We start from the raw sequence: 19282 nt of genomic DNA, 5'->3' as shown, positions 1-19282 counted from the left end.
TCAATTTCAAGAACTCTCTTCCTCTGAGGCGTCCCATTACTCACAGGATTCCTTTCAGAAGTGTACTGGTGCACGAAATTATTACTCTCTTACAATTTCGCACACATGACCAGCAAGTGCACTGGGTCGTCCAAGTAATACCTTACGTGAGTAAGGGTCGAATCCCACAGAGATTGTTGGTTTGAAGCAATCTATGGTTATCTTGTAAATCTTAGTCCGGAAGTCAATTATGTTTATCAGTTGAATTGTGAATAACTAGTAGAGCATAAATTAAAAGTTACTTGTTGTGCAATAATGGAGAATATGTTGGAGTTTTGGAGATGCTTTGTCTTCTGAATCTCTGCTTTCCTCTGTCTTTTTGTTCACGCACGCACGTCCCCCTACGGCAAGCTGTGTGTTGGTGGATCACCGTTGTCAATGGCTACCTTCCATCCTTCCAGTGAAAACTACGCTCACGTGCTCTGTCACAGCACGGCTAATCACCGGTTGGTTCTCGATCCGGTTGGAATAGGATTTACTATCCTTTTGCATCTGTCACTAACGCCCAGCCTTCAGGAGTTTGAAGCTCGTCACAGTCATTCAATCCTTGAATCCTACTCGGAATACCACAGACAAGGTTTAGACTTTCCGGATTCTCATGAATGCCGCCATCAGTTCTAGCTTATACCACGGAGATTCTGATTAAGGAATCTAAGAGATACTCATTCAATCGGATATAGAACGGAGGTGGTTGTCAGGCACATGTTCGTGGTTTGAGGAAGGTGATGAATGTCACAGATCATCACCTTCATCACAGTTAAGCGCGAATGAACATCTTAGATAGGAACAAGCGTGTTTGAATGGAAAACAGAAATACTTGCATTAATTCATCGAGACACAGCAGAGCTCCTCACCCCCAACAATGGGGTTTAGAGACTCATGCTGTCAGAGAATACAAAGTTTAGATCTGAAATGTCATGAGATACAAAATAAGTCTCTAAGAGTTGTTTAAATACTAAACTAGTAGCCTAGGGTTACAAAATATGAGTGGACTATGATGGATGATGCAGAGATCCACTTCTGGGGCCCACTTGGTGTGCTGGGGCCCACTTGGTGTGTACTGGGGCTGAGACTTTAAGCAATTCACGTGCAGAGGCCATTTGTGGAGTTGAACGCCAGTTTTTGTGCCAGTTTGGGCGTTCAACTCCAGTTTTTGATCCTTTTCTGGCGCTGGATGCCAGAATTGGGCAGAGGACTGGCGTTGAACGCCAGTTTACGTCGTCTATTCTTGTGCAAAGTATGGACTATTATACATTGCGGGAAAGCCCTGGATGTTTACTTTCCAACGCAATTGGAAGCGCGCCATTTCGAGTTCTGTAGCTCCAGAAAATCCACTTTGAGTGCAGGGAGGTCAGAATCCAACAGCATCAGCAGTCCTTTTTCAACCTGAATCAGATTTTTGCTCAGCTCCTTCAATTTCAGCCAGAAAAATACCTGAAATTACAGAAAAACACACAACTCATAGTAAAGTCCAGAAATATGAATTTTTCCTAAAAACTACTAGAAATAGACTAAAAACTAACTAAAACATACTCTAAACTATATGAAATTATCCCCAAAAAGCGTATAAAATATCCGCTCATCACAACACCAAACTTAAACTGTTGCTTGTCCTCAAGCAACTAGACAAATAAAATAGAAGACTAATAGGTTGAGAAGCAATAATATCTCAGAGTTTTTGATTGAAGCTCAGATTCTAATTAGATGAGCGGGACTAGTAGCTTTTTGCTTCTGAACAGTTTTGGCATCTCACTTTATCCATTGAAGCTCAGAGTGATTGGCATCTATAGGAACTCAGAATTCAGATAGTGTTATTGATTCTCTTAGTTCAGTGTGATGATTCTTGAACACAGCTTCTTTATGAGTCTTGGCCATGGCCCTAAGCACTTTGTTTTCCAGTATTACTACCGGATACATAAATGCCACAGACACAAAACTGGGTGAACCTTTTCAGATTGTGACTCAGCTTTGCTAAAGTCCCCAATTAGAGGTGTCCAGAGTTCTTAAGCACACTCTTCTTTTTGCTTTGGACCTTGACTTTAACCGCTCAGTCTCAAGTTTTCACTTGACACCTGCACGCCACAAGCACATGGTTAGGGACAGCTTGGTTTAGCCGCTTAGACCAGGATTTCAGTCCTTTAGGCCCTCCTATCCACTGATGCTCAAAGCCTTGGGATCCTTTTTAATTGCCCTTGCCTTTTGGTTTTAAGGGTTATTGGCTTTTTCTGCTTGCTTTTTTTTTTTTTTTTTTTTTGCAAGCTTTGTTCTTTGCTGCTTTTTCTTGCTTCAAGAATCATTTTTATGATTTTTCAGATTATCAATAACATGTCTCATGTTCATTATTCTTTCAAGAGCCAACATATTTAACAGTCTTAAACAACAAATTCAAAAGACATATGCACTATTCAAGCATTCATTCAGAAGACAGAAAGCATTGCCACCACATTTAACCAATTAGAATTTGTTTTATTTAAACTCGAAATTTTATTGCTTCTTATTCAAAAGATCTACTATTTTATTCATGTCTAATGATGATGAGAAAAATAAACTATAGCTTAATTGGAGATAAAATCAAATAGATACTAATTACTATTATATGACTTCTAAGGTAAACTTTTTATAAGGACACTGTCACAGAGTTACGGCAGAAATTGGAAATTAACAACCTTTATTCTGGGGGTATGGGAGTTCCTCTAATCCTTGGGAGACTTGGTATCACAGAAGACTTTTGGCGCTTCAGTTCCCTTAAGTCACGTCCCTGCTCCTCTTGTTCTTTAAGCATATGGGTCAGTATTTGACTGTGTTCCTTCTGTTGTTTTATTATTTGCTCCATAGCTTCCTGTATCTTGGTGACAGACGTCTCAAGATATTCCCAATATTCCGCTTGAGGAATCTCTGGGAGGAATTCCTGTGCTCTCTTCTTGATATGTTCCTCCTGTGCTTGTTGTCTCTCCATTGATGCTTTGGTGATTGACTTTTCAATTAGGATATATTCAGTTATTCCCATCTTGACTCCAGCGTCCTTGCAGAGCAGAGAGATCACGCTTGGATAAGCCAACCTGGCCTCTCTTGAATTTTTGTTAGCAATCTTATAGAGCTCTGTTGAAATCAGCTGATGAACCTCCACTTCCTTTCCCATCATGATGCAATGAATCATCACTGCTCTTTTAACTGTGACTTCAGAACGGTTGCTGGTGGGCAACAGAGAACGCCCAATGAAGTCCAGCCATCCTCTGGCAACTGGTTTGAGATCCTCCCTCTTGAGTTGATTTGGGACGCCCTTTGTGTTGGCGGTCCACCTGGCTCCAGGGATACAGATGTCCTCTAGAATCTTATCCAGGCCAATGTCTGCTTTCATCATCCTCCTGTTGAAGGAGTCTGGATCATCCTTTAGCTGAGGTAGCTTTAGTATCTCTCTGATCTTGTCAGGGGTGGTATGAACAATTTTTCCCCTGACCATGGTCCGAAATTCGTAGCAGGCAGTTCCAGATAGTCTTTGCTTGTCAGTCTGCCACATATTAGCATAGAACTCCTGGACCATGTTCCTTCCTACTTTCGTTTCAGGATTAGCTAGGACTTCCCAGTTCCTGATTCGAATTTGCTCCTGGATCTCCGGATATTCGTCTTCTTTCAGATTGAATCTAACTTCCGGGATCACTGATCTCAGACCCATTACTTTAAGATAATGGTCTGAATGTTCTTTAGATAAGAACTTCCCTTGATTCCAAAGTGGTTTTGGAACGCTCTCTTTCTTGCCTCTAGGAGTGTATTATTTCCCTTTGGGAGCCATGATCTTAGTGATCTCGGAAAAACACACCAAACTTAGAGGTTTGCTTGTCCTCAAGCAAAAGAAAAGAAAGGAGAGGGATAGAAGGAGATTGATTAGCACTTGTTGATGAAGGAGGGGGGAGGCCGAACCCAATTTAAAGGGGTGGGGGGGTTGGATTTTCGAAAAATTGGAAGAGATAAGATAAAAAGATTGAGTTGAAAAAGATAAAATAGAAGATAGAGTTTAATTTTGAAAAGATATGATAGATTTTTGAAAAAGATAACTCTGAATTTTGAAAAAGATAATATGGATATTTGAAAAAGATATGGATTAGTTGAAAAGATTTTTTTTTTTTTGAGTGAAAAAGATAGATTTGGTTTCAGAAAAGATTTTGAAAAGAGTTGGATTGAATTTGGAAAGATGGATTTTTAGAAATTAGGGATTTTAGAAATCAGGGTTCTTGATATGTTCATGTAAAAATCATGCATTGAAGCATAAAATTTGAAATTAAGATGGAAATACGTGTGGGATTACTGGATTTGGCTCCTCCCTGTCCTCCTGGCGTTTGAACGCCCAAACACTGCCTATTTTGGGCGTTCAGCGCCCAAATGCTGGTCTCCTGGGCGTTCAGCGCCCAGTTGCTGCCATTCCTGGCGTTCAACGCCTAGTGGGTGGCCATTTCTGGCGTTGAACGCCCAATTGCTGCCATTACTGGCGTTCAGCGCCCAGTGGATGCCCATTTTGGGCGCTGAACGCCCAAAATGCCCCTTTACTGGTGTTTTCTTGCCATTGAGCTCTTTTACTCTGTTTTGTGTGCTGATTCCTTCTGTAACCCTGTAAACTTATACAAATGATTCTGTACCTTAGTGTCAGTGAACTTTATATAAACAAATAAAAATAAAAATAGGGCAAAAATGCTTAGAGGATTGATGCCTCATGGCTGGGTTGCCTCCCAGCAAGCGCTTCTTTATTGTCTTTAGCTGGACCTTGCTGAGCTTTTAATCTAGCTTCAGCCTTGAGCATTCTTGCTCAATGTTGCCTTCAAGATAATGCTTGACTCTCTCTCCATTGACAATGAACTTCTTATCAGAATCAATATCTCGAAGCTCCACATAACCATATGGTGACACACTTCTAATCACGTATGGTCCTCTCCACCGGGATTTCAGTTTCCCGGGGAATAGCCTGAGTCTAGAGTTAAACAACAGGACCTTCTGTCCTGGTTCAAAGATTCTAGATGACAGCTTTCTGTCATGCCATTTTTTTTATTTTTCTTTATAAAGCTTGGCATTTTCGAAAGCTGTGAATCTGAATTCCTCTAGCTCATTTAGCTGGAGCAATCGTTTTTCTCCTGCTAATTTGGCATCAAGGTTTAGGAATCTGGTTGCCCAGTAGGCCTTATGTTCCAGTTCCACGGGCAGGTGGCATGCCTTACCATACACAAGTTGGTATGGAGAGGTCCCTATAGGGGTCTTGAATGCTGTTCTGTAAGCCCACAGAGCATCATCCAAGCTCCGTGCCCAATCCTTTCTACGGGTACTTACTGTCCGTTCCAGGATTCTCTTTAATTCTCTATTAGAGACTTCAGCTTGCCCATTGGTTTGTGGATGATATGGAGTGGCCACTTTGTGGCGAATTCCATACCGAACCATGGCAGAGTAAAGCTGTTTGTTGCAGAAGTGAGTGCCCCCATCACTGATTAACACTCTAGGGACACCAAACCTGCTAAAGATATGTTTCTGGAGGAACTTTAGCACTGTTTTAGTATCATTGGTGGGTGTGGCAATAGCCTCAACCCATTTTGATACATAGTCAACTGCCACCAGAATATAAGTGTTTGAGTATGATGGTGGGAAAGGTCCCATGAAGTCAATTCCCCATACATCAAACAACTCTATTTCCAAGATCCCTTGTTGAGGCATGGCGTAACCATGAGGCAGGTTACCAGCTTTTTGGCAACTGTCACAATTACGTACAAACTCTCGGGAATCTTTATAGAGTGTGGGCCAATAAAAGCCACATTGGAGGACCTTGGTGGCTATTCGCTCACCTCCGAAATGGCCTCCATATTGAGATCCGTGGCAATGCCATAGGATTCTCTGTGCTTCCTCTCTGGGGACACACCTACGGATAATTCCGTCTGCACATCTCTTAAAGAGATAGGGTTCATCCCACAAGTAGTACTTTGCATCAGTAACTAATTTCTTCTTTTGTATTCTATTGTACTCCTTGGGTATGAACCTTGCAGCTTTATAGTTTGCAATATCGGCAAACCATGGTGCTTCCTGAATGGCAAATAGATGCTCATCAGGGAACGTCTCAGAGATCTCAAGAAAGGGGAGGGACGTCCCTTCCACTGGCTCTATCCGGGACAGATGATCAGCCACTTGGTTCTCTGTCCCTTTTCTGTCTCTTATTTCTATATCAAACTCTTGCAGAAGCAATACCCATCTGATGAGCCTGGGTTTTGAATCCTGCTTTGTGAGTAGATATTTAAGAGCAGCATGGTCAGTATACACAATCACTTTTGATCCTACTAAGTATGATCTGAACTTGTCAATGGCGTAAACCACTGCAAGTAGTTCTTTTTCTGTGGTTGTGTAATTTTTCTGGGCATCATTTAGAACGCGACTGGCATAATAAATGACATGCAGAAGCTTGTCATGCCTCTGTCCCAATACTGCACCAATGGCATGATCACTGGCATCACACATTAACTCAAATGGCAATGTCCAGTCTGGTGCAGAAATGACTGGTGCTGTGACCAGCTTAGCTTTCAGCATTTCAAACGCCTGCAGGCATGCTGTGTCAAACACAAATGGCGTGTCAGCAGCTAGCAGATTGCTTAGAGGTTTTGCGATTTTTGAAAAACCCTTTATAAACCTCCTATAGAATCCTGCATGCCCCAGAAAGCTTCTGATTGCCTTAACATTGGCAGGTGGTGGTAATTTTTCAATTACCTCTATTTTTGCTTGATCCACCTCTATTCCCTTGTTTGAGATTTTATGCCCAAGAACAATTCCTTCAGTCACCATGAAGTGACACTTTTCCCAGTTTAAAACTAGGTTGGTTTCTTGGCATCTTTTCAGAACAAGTTTCAGGTGATCAAGACAGGAGCTGAATGAGTCTCCATATACTGAGAAGTCATCCATGAAGACTTCCAGAAATTTTTCCACCATATCAGAGAAAATAGAGAGCATGCATCTCTGGAAGGTTGTAGGTGCATTGCATAGCCCAAAGGGCATCCTTCTATAAGCAAACACTCCGGATGGACATGTGAATGCTGTTTTCTCTTGATCCTGGGGATCTACTGCAATCTGGTTATAGCCTGAGTAGCCATCCAAAAAGCAGTAATAATCATGACCTGCTAGTCTCTCTAGCATCTGGTCTATGAATGGTAAAGGAAAATGATCCTTTCTGGTGGCTGTATTGAGCCTTCTGTAGTCAATACACATGCGCCACCCTGTAACTGTTCTTGTAGGAACCAGTTCATTTTTTTCATTATGAATCACTGTCATGCCTCCCTTTTTTGGGACGACTTGAACAGGGCTCACCCAGGGGCTATCAGAAATGGGATAAATAATCCCAGCCTCTAGTAGTTTGGTGACCTCTTTCTGCACCACTTCCTTCATGGCTGGATTTAGCCGCCTCTGTGGTTGAACCACTAGTTTGGCATTATCCTCCAGTAGGATTTTGTGCATGCATCTAGCTGGGCTTATGCCCTTAAGGTCACCTATGGACCACCCAAGAGCTGTCTTGTGTGTCTTTAGCACTTGAATAAGTGCTTCCTCTTCCTGTGAATTTAAAGCAGAGCTTATGATCACTGGAAAGGTGTCACCTTCTCCTAGAAATGCATATTTCAAGGATGGTGGTAGTGGCTTGAGCTCTGGTTTAGGAGGTTTTTCCTCTTTTAGAAGAAAGTTCAGAGGCTCTTTCATGTCCCCTGAATCCTCCAAATCAGGCTGAACATCTTTAAAGATGTTTTCCAACTCTGATTCGAGACTCTCAGCCATGTTGATCTCTTCTACCAAAGAGTCAATAAGGTCAACTTTCATGCAGTCTGTTGATGTGTCTGGATGCTGCATGGCTTTGACAGCGTTCAACTTGAACTCGTCATCGTTGACTCTCAGGGTTATTTCCCCCTGCTGGACGTCAATGAGGGATCGTCCAGTTGCTAGGAAGGGTCTTCCTAGAATGAGAGTAGCACTCTTGTGCTCCTCCATTTCCAGTACAACAAAGTCAGTGGGAAAGGCGAATGGCCCAACTCTGACAATCATGTCCTCAACCACGCCTGATGGGTATTTAGTGGAACCATCAGCAAGTTGGAGACATATCCGGGTTGGTTTAACTTCTTCAGTTAAGCCAAGCTTCCTGATAGTGGATGCAGGTATCAGGTTGATGCTTGCCCCAAGATCGCATAAAGCTATCTTGGTGCAATCACCTTCTAATGTGCATGGTATCAGAAAACTCCCAGGGTCTTTAAGCTTTTCAGGAAAGCTTTTCAGAATGACTGCACTGCATTCTTCAGTGAGGAGAACTCTTTCTGTTTCTCTCCACTCCTTTTTATGACTCAAGATCTCTTTCATGAACTTGGCATAAGAAGGTATTTGCTCAAGTGCCTCTGCAAATGGAATCTTTATTTCAAGAGTCCTTAGATAATCTGCAAAGCGAGCAAATTGCTTATCCTTCTCCTCTTTCCGGAGTTTTTGAGGATAAGGTATCTTGGCTTTATATTCCTCAACCTTAGTGGTTAAAGAAGCCTTTTTAGAGGGGTTGTTATCAGCACTTGTGTGTGTCTGATCCCTCACTGGCAATTGAATGCCAGGGTCAGAAGCTGGAGTGACGTTAGACGCCAGCTCACTGTCTGTTCCTGGCGCCTGAACGCCAGAAATGTGCCCCTGTTGGGCGTTCAACGCTGGATTCTGCCCCATTTGGGCGTTCAAAGCCAGATTCTTGCCCATTTCTGGCGTTGAACGCCAATCCTGCATTGTTTCTGGCGCTGAACGCCAGTTTTGGGCATGGTCTGGGCGTTCAGCGCCAGCCTTCCACCCATTTTCTGGCGTTTTAGTGCCACAATTATTTTTCCCTGGGCTCTTACTGTCCTCAGGGGAATCTTTCGTGGGTTGCTCATTTCTTGAATTTTTGATGCCTTGAGGTGGGGTATTTAATGTTTTCCCACTTCTTAATTGAACTGCTTGGCATTCTTCTGCTATTTGCTTTGATAGCTGCTGCTTTGTTTGCTTAAACTGTTCTTCCATATGCATATTAGCTATCCTTGTCTCCTGTAACCTGTCTTTGAATTCAGCTAGCTGCTTTGTTAGAAAATCTAATTGCTGATTGAATTCAGCAGCTTGTTTTACAGTACTGAATTCAGCAGTTACTGTTTTAACCTCTTCATTCATGGAAGGGTTGCTGCTTAGATACAGAAGCTGATTCCTGGCAACTGTATCAATGAGCTCTTGAGCTTCTTCAATTGTCTTTCTCATATGGATAGATCCACCAGCTGAGTAATCTAAAGACATCTGAGCTCCTTCTGCAAGCCCATAGTAGAAGATGTCTAACTGAACCCACTCTGAAAACATTTCGGAGGGGCATTTTCGTAGCATCTCTCTGTATCTCTCCCAGGCATCATAAAGAGATTCATTATCTCCTTGTTTAAAGCCTTGGATGTCCAGCCTTAGCTGTGTCATCCTTTTTGGAGGGAAATATTGATTCAGGAATTTTTCTGTCAGTTGTTTCCATGTTCTTATGCTGGCCTTAGGTTGGTTATTTAACCACCTCTTAGCTTGATCTTTTACAGCAAATGGAAACAGTAATAGTCTGTAGACATCCTGATCTATTTCCTTATCATGTACTGTGTCAGCAATTTGTAAAAATTGTGCCAGAAACTCTGTAGGTTCTTCCTGTGGAAGACCGGAATACTGGCAACTTTGCTGCACCATGATAATGAGCTGAGGATTCAACTCAAAGCTACTAACTCCAATGGAGGGTATGCATATGCTACTCCCATACGAAGCAGTAGAGGGGTTAGAATATGACCCCAAAGTCCTCCTGGACTGTCCATCTCCACTTATGTCCATGATGGATATATGGATATAACTTGGACTGATTTATCTTTTTATTTATTTTATTTTATAAGAAGTAAATACTTAAATAAAATAAAATAACTAAAAAGAATTTGAATTTTGAAATAAATTTTTTTTCGTAAAAATAAAAATTAATTAGTTAATAAAAAAGAAATTTTTGAAAAAGGGGGAAGATATTTTCGAAAATTAGAGAGAGAGAGAGTTAGTTAGGTAGTTTTGAAAAAGTTAAGAAACAAACAAAAAGTTGGTTAGTTAGTTGAAACAAATTTTGAAAAGATAAGAAGTTAGGAAGTTAGAAAAGATATTTTGAAAAAGATAAGATGAGAAGATATTTTTGAATCTAGTGAGGAGAGAGAAAAACAATAAGATAGTACAAGATTTAAAATTTTTAGATCTAATGCTCCTTGTTTTTGAAAATTTTGGAGGGAAAACACCAAGGAACACCAAACCTAAAAATTTTAAGATCAAGACACAAGGAAACTCAAGAACACTTTGAAGACTCACAAGAACACAAGAACATGAAGGAAGAACACCAAACTTAAAATTTTTTTTAAAACCAAACCAAAATTTTCGAAAATCAAAGGGAAATCAACAAGAAAACACCAAACTTAAAGTTTGGCACAAGATTTAATAGAAAAAATATTTTTTGAAAAAGAAGGTTTTGAAAAGAGTATAAAAGATTCTAACCCAATTACCAAGAACACAGATTAACGCTCTAGCCAAATGAGTTATGGGACCTTAGGATGAAATTTTAAGAAAGATTATTTTTGAAAAAGGTTTTTTTTTTTTTAAAAAAAATATGATAGCCAATTATCATGAACATAAACACCACGTTCTAAATAACTGAGCTATAAGTTTAAAGTATTTTAACAAGGGATAAATAATAAAAGACTCTAAACTAAAAAAAAAAAGGAAAGATTTTTTTCCTAATCTAAGCAACAAAATAATCCGTCAGTTGTTCAAACACGAACAATCCCCGGCAACGGCGCCAAAAACTTGGTGCACGAAATTATTACTCTCTTACAATTTCGCACACATGACTAGCAAGTGCACTGGGTCGTCCAAGTAATACCTTACGTGAGTAAGGGTCGAATCCCACAGAGATTGTTGGTTTGAAGCAATCTATGGTTATCTTGTAAATCTTAGTCAGGAAGTCAATTATGTTTATCAGTTGAATTGTGAATAACCAGTAGAGCATAAATTAAAAGTTACTTGTTGTGCAATAATGGAGAATATGTTGGAGTTTTGGAGATGCTTTGTCTTCTGAATCTCTGCTTTCCTCTGTCTTTTTGTTCACGCACGCACGTCCCCCTACGGCAAGCTGTGTGTTGGTGGATCACCGTTGTCAATGGCTACCTTCCATCCTTCCAGTGAAAACTACGCTCACGTGCTCTGTCACAGCACGGCTAATCACCGGTTGGTTCTCGATCCGGTTGGAATAGGATTTACTATCCTTTTGCATCTGTCACTAACGCCCAGCCTTCAGGAGTTTGAAGCTCGTCACAGTCATTCAATCCTTGAATCCTACTCGGAATACCACAGACAAGGTTTAGACTTTCCGGATTCTCATGAATGCCGCCATCAGTTCTAGCTTATACCACGGAGATTCTGATTAAGGAATCTAAGAGATACTCATTCAATCGGATATAGAACGGAGGTGGTTGTCAGGCACACGTTCGTGGTTTGAGGAAGGTGATGAATGTCACAGATCATCACCTTCATCACAGTTAAGCGCGAATGAACATCTTAGATAGGAACAAGCGTGTTTGAATGGAAAACAGAAATACTTGCATTAATTCATCGAGACACAGCAGAGCTCCTCACCCCCAACAATGGGGTTTAGAGACTCATGCCGTCAGAGAATACAAAGTTTAGATCTGAAATGTCATGAGATACAAAATAAGTCTCTAAGAGTTGTTTAAATACTAAACTAGTAGCCTAGGGTTACAAAATATGAGTGGACTATGATGGATGATGCAGAGATCCACTTCTGGGGCCCACTTGGTGTGCTGGGGCCCACTTGGTGTGTGCTGGGGCTGAGACTTTAAGCAATTCACGTGCAGAGGCCATTTGTGGAGTTGAACGCCAGTTTTTGTGCCAGTTTGGGCGTTCAACTCCAGTTTTTGATCCTTTTCTGGCGCTGGATGCCAGAATTGGGCAGAGGACTGGCGTTAAACGCCAGTTTACGTCGTCTATTCTTGTGCAAAGTATGGACTATTATACATTGCTGGAAAGCCCTGGATGTCTAATTTCCAACGCAATTGGAAGCGCGCCATTTCAAGTTCTGTAGCTCCAGAAAATCCACTTTGAGTGCAGGGAGGTCAGAATCCAACAGCATCAGCAGTCCTTTTTCAGCCTGAATCAGATTTTTGCTCAGCTCCTTCAATTTCAGCCAGAAAAATACCTGAAATTACAGAAAAACACACAACTCATAGTAAAGTCCAGAAATATAAATTTTTCCTAAAAACTACTAGAAATAGACTAAAAACTAACTAAAACATACTCTAAACTATATGAAATTATCCCCAAAAAGCGTATAAAATATCCGCTCATCATGTACATAAACTGGTTATTTGCAACCATGTCTATGAGTTCTTGAGCTTCTGCAGGCATTTTCTTTAGGTGAATGGATCTACCTACAGAAGTGTCCAATGACATCTTAACTAATTCAGACAGACCATCATAGAATATGTCCAGGATGGTCCATTCTGAAAGCATGTCAGAAGGACACTTTTTGGTCAGTTCCTTGTATCTCTCCCAAGCTTCATAGAGGGATTCACCTTCTTTTTGTCTAAAGGTTTGAACATCCAATCTAAGCTTACTAAGCTTTTGAGGAGGAAAGAACTTGGCTAAGAAAGCCGTGACCAGCTTATCCTAAGAGTTCAGGCTATCTTTAGGTTGAGAGTCCAACCATATTCTAGCTCTGTCTCTTGCAGCAAATGGGAAAAGCATGAGCATGTAGACCTCGGGATCAACCCCATTGGTCTTAACAGTATCACAAATCTGCAAGAATTCAGTTAAGAATTGAAAAGGATCTTCAGATGGAAGTCCATAAAACTTGCAGTTTTGTTGCATCAGAGAAACTAATTGAGGTTCAAGCTCAAAATTGTTTGCTCCAATGGTAGGGATTGAGATACTTCTTCCATGTAAATTGGAATTTGGTGCAGTAAAGTCACCAAGCATCTTCCTTGCATTATTATTATTTTCAGCTGCCATCTCCTTTTCCTTTTCGAAAATTTCTGTAAGGTTGTCTCTGGATTGTTGTAATTTAGCTTCTCTTAGTTTCCTCTTCAGAGTCCTTTCAGGTTCATGATCTACTTCAACAAGAATGTTCTTGTCCTTGCTCCTGCTCATATGAAAAAGAAGGGAACAGAAAATAATAATAAGGATCCTCTTTACCACAGTATAGAGATTCCTTTGTGTGAGTAGAAGAAAAGAAGAAAAGGAATGAAGAAGAGAAGAATTCGAACACAGAGGAGAAGAAGGGGTTCGAATTTTGGGTGGAAGAGAAGTGTTAGTAGATGAATAAATAAATAGAAGGAGATTAGGAAGAGAAGAATTCGAAAATTTAAATAAAAATAAAATTTAAAGTTAAAATTCGAAAATTAAAATTGAAATTAAATTAAATTAAAATTTAAAATAATTAGTTAATTAAAAAAAGGAATTTTGAAAAAGAGGGAAGGGATTTCCGAAAATTAGAAAGAGAGAATTAGTTAGATAGTTTTGAAAAGATAAGAATTAAACAAAAAGATAAGATTAATTGAAAAGGATTTAAAAATCAAATTTTGAAAAGATAAGAAGTTAGAAAAGATTTGAAATTGATTTTTGAAAAAGATGTGATTGAATTTTATTTTGAAAAAGATTTGAAAAAGAAATTTAAAAAGATTTGATTTTGAAAACTAAAGTTGATTACTTGACTAACAAAGAAACAAAAAGATATGATTTTAAAATTTAAAGATTGAATCTTCTTACTAGGCAAGTAACAAACTTAATATTTTTGAATCAATCGCATTAATTGTTAGTAAAGATTTGAAATTATGAAAAAAAGATAAGAAAAAGATTTTGAAAATTATTTTGAAATTTTCGAAAACATAAAGGAAAAATTGAAAAAGATTTGATTTTTGAAAAAGATTTGAAAAAGATAAGATTTTCAAATTGAAAATTTGATTTGACTCATAAGAAACAATTAAATTTTAAAAAGTTTTGAAAAGGTCAAGTCAAATTTTCGAAAATTATGAGATAAAAAAGGGAAAGATATTTTTTTTATTTTTGAATTTTTAATGAAGAAAGAGAAAAACACAAAATCAATGCAAAACATAAAAATTATGAATCAAAACAAGAAAATTATGCAAGAACACTATGAATGTCAAGATGAACACCAAGAATACTTTGAAGATCAAGATGAACATCAAGACTTATTTTGAAAATTTTTAAGAAAAGAAAAACTTGCAAGACACCAAACTTAGAACTTTTCAATGCTTAGACACTATGAATGCAAAAATGCATATGAAAAATAACAAAAGACACAAAACAAGAAAATATGAAGATCAAACAAGAAGATTCATCAAGAACAACTTGAAGATCATGAAGAGTGCAATGCATGAATTTTCGAAAAATGCAAGAAACATAAAAACATGCAATTGACACCAAACTTAAAAATTGACACTAGACTCAAACAAGAAACATCAAAAAAATTTTTTTTGGTTTTATGATTTTATTAACTTTTTTTTATTTTTCGAAAATTACTTTGTGAAAAACGAAAAAGAAAAAAATTTTTTTTGTGTTTTTCGAAAATAAGAAATAAAAAGCTTAAAAATAAAATAAAATTACCTAATATGAGCAACAAGATAAACCGTCAGTTGTCCAAACTCGAACAATCCCCGGCAACGGCGCCAAAAACTTGGTGCGCAGAAATCATGACGGTCCATCTTCTTTGGTAACGGCGCTGAAAACTCAATACGCACGTTTATAATCTTAATTCTTTGTCACAATTTCGCACAACTAACCAGCAAGTGCACTGGGTCGTCCAAGTAATAAACCTTACGTGAGTAAGGGTCGATCCCATGGAGATTGTCGACTTGAAGCAAGCTATGGTCATCTTGTAAATCTCAGTCAGGCAGATTCAAATGGTTATGGAGTTTTATTAATTAAAATATAAATAAAACGTAAAATAAAGATAGAGATACTTATGTAATTCATTGGTAAGAATTTCAGATAAGCGTATGGAGATGCTTTGTCCCTTTTGTCTCTCTGCTTTCCTACTGTCTTCATCCAATCCTTCTTACTCCTTTCCATGGCAAGTTGTATGTTGGGCATCACCGTTGTCAATGGCTACATCTCGTCCTCTCAGTGAAAATGGTCCAAATGCTCTGTCACAGCACGGCTAATCATCTGTCGGTTCTCGATCATACTGGAATAGGATTTACTATCCTTTTGCGTCTGTCACTATGCCCAGTACTCGCGAGTTTGAAGCTCGTCACAGCCATCCCTTCCCAGATCCTACTCGGAATACCACGGACAAGGTTTAGACTTTCCGGATCTCGGGAATGGGCATCCATGGGTTCTAACTTATACCACGAAGACTCTGATCTCACGATCAGGAGGCTAAGATACTCATTCAAGCCTTGTTTGCATGTAGAACGGAAGTGGTTGTCAGGCACGCGTTCATAGGTGAGAATGGTGATGAGCGTCACATAATCATCACATTCATCATGTTCTTGGGTGCGAATGAATATCTTAGAATAGGAATAAGCTGAACTGAATAGAAAATAGTAGTAATTGCATTAATACTCGAGGTACAGCAGAGCTCTACACCTTAATCTATGGAGTGTAGAAACTCTACCGTTGAAAATACATAAGAACAAGGTCCAGGCATGGCCGACAGGCCAGCCCCCTAGACGTGATCAATATTAGGGGTGGGCAAAAAAATCCACATTTTGGATTTTAAACCACATCCAATCCAAACCATTTAAAAAAAAACCAGTTTTTAATAAAAAAAAATCCAAACCAAATTGGATCCTTTTTATAATTTGGTTTTCAAATCCAAACCATTTAAACAAGTTTAAATCCAGATCCAAATCCATATCCAAATTAAAATCCAAAATAAAAAAACCCTAATCAGTGAATCCAGTCCACAATCCAGTTTCACACACAACCGTGTCCTTGTCGGTCTTCTCTCTTCGGCTCTTCCCTCTTGGTCTCTGCCGCAGCCGGCACCAGAGCAAGCACCGTGTTGGCTCTTCCCTCTAGTGTTCACCTGCCGTTTGATCATCGTCTGCTTGTCCAAAATCTTACTGCTCAGGTAATAATTTGTCATTCAATTTGGTTATTTGCTTGCGTTCAAGAACTATGCTTCCAAAATTACTCTCAGTTTCATGCTTGTTTAGGTCGTTAGTGTTATGAACTGATGCTTCTAAATGATGTAAATGGTGGAGACTCCCAAGAGTTTAGGTCAATATTGGGAATATGGTTTTTATTTTGAAACTGAGAATCTCAAATACTCCAAAAATTAGTTTGTGGTTTGGTCAATGGTAGTTTCAAATTTTGGTTGGTTTTGATTGAAGTTTCAATCTTTCCCCTGTTTCCTGGATTTTGATTTCTGCCTCCAAAGGAGAAGAAAAGGTGGGTTTCTCTTACATTTTTTCATTTTACATATTTGAGTTTCTAAATCAATTTTGTTTCAGTAGAATTTAATTTCCTGAACCAAAACTCTTGAGGAGGAAGTGTTCACTGATGATGATAAAGTGTGGGTTGGTCTAATCAATCTTTTTATTTATTCATGTCAATTGAATTATCCAGTTATGTATTTTTATAGTTGTTAATGCTCTTGACTGTCTCCGAGGAAGGCATTTCATGAAGAGATTGAATATGAGCTCATATGTTTGTTGAGGATATTTCCAATATTGCTTTTGGAAATCCATCATTAGATAGGAGCTCATGTATTTCCAACAATTGTTTCCTTGAGCACATCGATTTATGTTTCAGCTAGAAGCCATAAATAGTTTGCGTAAAGGAAGTTATGTATCAATGGCAAATGCCACTTTATATGTACTCATTTCTTGATATGTGCCCCTCCCTGTATTAGGCTTTGTATAGAAGTTTTGTTTCTTTATATTTGTGATTCCACTTCATCTTTGCAAAGTTTTGGTTTGAAATGACTTTATTATTAATTTTACTTTTAAAAATATTATGGTTTGAAAATTGAATTTCTAAAAATTAGTTTTAAAAGTGGATATTTTGTTAAAAAAGCTGGTTTGGAAATTAGATTTTTTAAAACTAGTTTTAAAACTGGATTTTTGGTTGAAAAAACTGGTTTTAAAACTGGATTTTCAAAAACTGGTTTTAAAACTGGATTTTTTGTTAAAAAATCAGGTTTTAAAACTGGATTTTCAAAAAAAAAAACTGGATTTTAGATTTGGATATTAAAAAACTGGATTTAAAATCGGTTTATAAGTAAAACCGGATTTAAATTCTAAAACCGGTTTAAAATCGGTTTTTGTTCTTTCAAACCGGTTTAAAACCGGTTTCTCTCTTCAATCCAGTTCCAGTTTGGTTTTATGAACCATAAAACTGGTTCTGAAGTGGATCCAGTTTGGATTTTTAAAAATCTAAACCATGCCCACCCCTAATCAATATGATCCAAAGATAAACTAAGAATGCGTAAGATGTTTTAAAAGGACCAGTAAAAAGTTCTATGTATACTAAACTAGTTACTAGGGTTTACAGAAATGAGTAAATGATGTAGAAATCTACTTTTGGGGCCCACTTGGTGTGTGCTTGGGCTGAGCATGAGCTTTAAACGTGTAAAGACTTTTCTTGGAGTTAAACACTAGCTTTGGTGCCAGTTTGGGTGTTTAACTCCACTTTGCAACGTGTTTCTGGCGTTTGACTCCAGAATTGTGTAGAGAGCTGGCGTTCAACGCCAATTTGTGTCGTCGAAATACAGGCAAAGTATGGACTATTATATATTGCTGGAAAGCCCTGGATGTGTACTTTCCAACGCAATTGAGAGCGTGCCATTTGGTATTCTGTAGCTCCAGAAAATCTATTTCGAGTGCAGGGAGGTCAGAATCCAACAGCATCAGCAGTCCTTTGTCAGCCTCTGAATCAGATTTTTGCTCAAGTCCCTCAATTTCAGCCAGAAAATATCTGAAATAAACAAAAAAACACAGAAACTCATAGTAAAGTCTAGAAATGTGATTTTTAATTAGAAAATAATAAAAATATAATAAAAAACTAACTAAATCATACTAAAAACATACTAAAAATAATGCCAAAAAGCGTATAAATTATCCGCTCATCAAGAAATCATCCAAATTTCTTATGGAAGGACCAACAGAAGCCCCAACAAGGCTTCAATAATAATGGTGGAAGAAATAGGTTTAGCAATAGCAAGCCTTTTCCATCATCTTCTCAGCAACAGACAGAGAATTCTGAATGGAGCCTTTTTGGCTTGGCAGCCATAGTCTCTGATCTATCCAAGACCATACTAAGTTTCATGAATGAAACAAGGTCCTCCATTAGAAATTTGGAGGCACAGGTGGATCAGCTGAGTAAGAAGATTACTGAAACTCCTCCCAGTACTCTCCCAAGCAATACAGAAGAAAACCCCAAGAGAGAGTGCAAGGCCATAACCATGACCAATATGGCCAAACCTGGAGAGAGTGAGGAGGACGTGAGTCCCAATGAGAAAAGCCTCATGGGACGTCCTCTGGATAGAAAGGAGTTTCCCTTTAAGGAACCAAAGGAATCTGAGGCTCATACAGAGACCATAGAGATTCCATTAAACTTACTTCTGCCATTCATGAGCTCGGATGAATATTCTTCCTCTGAAGAGGATGAAGACATCACTGAAGAGAAAGTTGCTAAGTATCTAGGAGCAATCATGAAGCTGAATGCCAAGTTATTTGGTAATGAGACTTGGGAGGATGAACCCCCCCTTGTTCACCAATGAACTAAGTGCATTAGTGAGGCAAACATTACCTCAGAAGAAACCAGATCCCGAAAAATTCTTCATAACTTGTACCATAGGCACCATGACCTTTGAGAAGGCTCTATGTGACCTGGCGTCAGGGATAAACCTCATGCCACTCTCTGTAATGGAGAAACTGAGAATCTTTGAGGTACAAACTGCAAGAATCTCACTAGCGATGGCAGACAAATCAATGAAACAGGCTTATGGACTAGTAGAGGATGTGCTTGTGAAGGTTGAAGGCCTTTACATCCCTACTGATTTCATAATCCTAGACACTAGGAAGGATGAGGATGAATCCATCATCCTTGGTAGACCCTTCCTAGCCACAGCAAACGCTGTGATTGATGTTGACAGAGAAGAGTTGGCCCTTCAGTTGAATGAAGACTACCTTGTATTTAAGACTCAAGGTTCTCC

The 19282-nt window shown here is 38.9% G+C and overlaps 1 non-coding gene across 1 annotated transcript; it reads left to right on the top strand.

The window, feature by feature from the left end:
• Positions 1–12606: 12606 nt before the first annotated feature.
• On the top strand, positions 12607–12714 carry LOC112768352 (small nucleolar RNA R71). The gene has a single exon (XR_003185787.1). It is a non-coding gene; the product is annotated as a small nucleolar RNA R71 (small nucleolar RNA).
• The last annotated feature ends 6568 nt before the right edge of the window (positions 12715–19282 follow it).

This window comes from Arachis hypogaea, chromosome 17 (genome assembly GCF_003086295.3).
Source record: "Arachis hypogaea cultivar Tifrunner chromosome 17, arahy.Tifrunner.gnm2.J5K5, whole genome shotgun sequence".
In the NCBI taxonomy this organism is placed as follows: Eukaryota; Viridiplantae; Streptophyta; class Magnoliopsida; order Fabales; family Fabaceae; genus Arachis; species Arachis hypogaea.
Note: the sequence above shows the minus strand (reverse complement) of the source record. Positions and strands in the feature narration are given on the sequence as shown.